The sequence below is a fragment of the Trachemys scripta genome, chromosome 1 (assembly GCF_013100865.1).
Source record: "Trachemys scripta elegans isolate TJP31775 chromosome 1, CAS_Tse_1.0, whole genome shotgun sequence".
Lineage (NCBI taxonomy): Eukaryota > Metazoa > Chordata > Testudines > Emydidae > Trachemys > Trachemys scripta.
In genome coordinates this window covers 5,341,781-5,343,066 of record NC_048298.1, presented here as the reverse complement: position 1 = coordinate 5,343,066, position 1,286 = coordinate 5,341,781, and the positions used below count along the sequence as shown (strand labels likewise).

General features: G+C 65.4%; 1 protein-coding gene across 2 annotated transcripts in view; it reads right to left on the bottom strand.

The window, feature by feature from the left end:
• The window catches only part of MEST, a 30,286-nt gene extending 29,863 nt beyond the window's left edge, over nucleotides 1-423 (bottom strand). The window contains exon 1 of one of the 2 annotated variants that reach the window (XM_034763997.1): nucleotides 336-423. The gene's annotated coding sequence lies outside the window, so the exon portion shown is untranslated. The remainder of the gene's footprint in view (nucleotides 1-335) is intronic. The other variant, XM_034764006.1, reaches the window with a different exon arrangement.
• Between the last annotated feature and the right edge of the window lie 863 nt (nucleotides 424-1,286).

Genomic DNA, 1,286 nt, shown 5'->3' with positions numbered 1-1,286 from the left:
TCCCCTCTAGGGGGCAGAGAAATCCCACCAGCCCCCCCCCCAAGCTATTAAGCCCCTCCCCCATACTCCTCCCCCTCTGGGAGGCAGAGCGTCGCCACACCTTCCACGCCCCCTTTCCCGGGGGCACAGCCCCCCCTCGACCCCATCACCGCCAGGGGGCAGAGACACCCCCATTCGCCCCTCCCCGGGACACAGCCCCCCCCAAGGGGCAGCCCATGTTCCGGGGGGGGCAGGGCCCCGCCCCCCGGGACAGAGGAGCCGAGCCGAGCCGAGCCGAGCCTCGCCTCGCCCCCGCTGAGGGGCTCCTGGGCGCGCGCGCGTCGCACCCCCGTTACCTGGGCTCAGGGGTGGGGGCGGAAGGCGGGTTCCATGCTGCTACAGGGGCGGTCCCCCCCGGGCGTTGGAGTGCGCATGCGCGGCCCACCAGGCCGCCCATCCCTTCCATAGAGCCTCCCCAGCGTGGCTAGAAAGTCCCGCAACCAAGGCCGGGCGCCATCGACCCCTGCTGGGGGGCGGTGGTACTGCGCAGGCTTCTGCAGCTCTGGTTGCAAGGGGACTGCCCCCTGAATGCCTGATGCTGGTAACAGCTTTTTGCACTGGAAATCTATGCCATCGCTGCGGGTACAGCTCCTGGCGCGCTAGGCATGCAGGGCTTTTTCTGCATCTCTCGGCTGCTGCGGGTGTTTGCACTAGGCCTGCAGACTTTTGCCTGCATCCATCTCCTGCTGCAGGTGTTTGCATGAGGCCTTCAGATTTTTGCATGAATGCATCCGTCAGCAGCTGCAACTCTTTGCCCTAGTCAGGCGGGCCTTTTCCTGCATCCTTCTGCTGCTGCAGTTCTGTGCAGTAGGCCTTATAGGGTTACCATGCGTCCGGCTTCCCCCAGACATGTCCGGCTTTTTGAGCTAAAAATAGCATGGGGGGAATTTGTAAATGTCCGGACTTCCCCCCCATGCAGAGCGCGCGCGGCTAACAGGGCAGCTGGCCGGATGGTGCCACTTACATGGGGCTCCGACAGCCAGAGAGAGCCCGTCCTCCGCTTCCCCTGCAGCAGAGATCACTCCCTCCCTCCCTCCCTGCATTCGCAGATCGCCTCCGGCAGTCTGGAGCTCCTCCGCCGCTCCTCCTCCACTGCTGCCCACCGTGCTGGGACGGGAGGAACAGCTCAGGCCGTTCCCGAGCAAGTTCACAGAGATGTTAGGCGAAGGCCAACAACAAGGGGGTCAGGGGGTCGAAGAAGGGGCAGGGAGGTTTTGGAGGGGGCAGTCAAGAGACGGGGGGGGGGG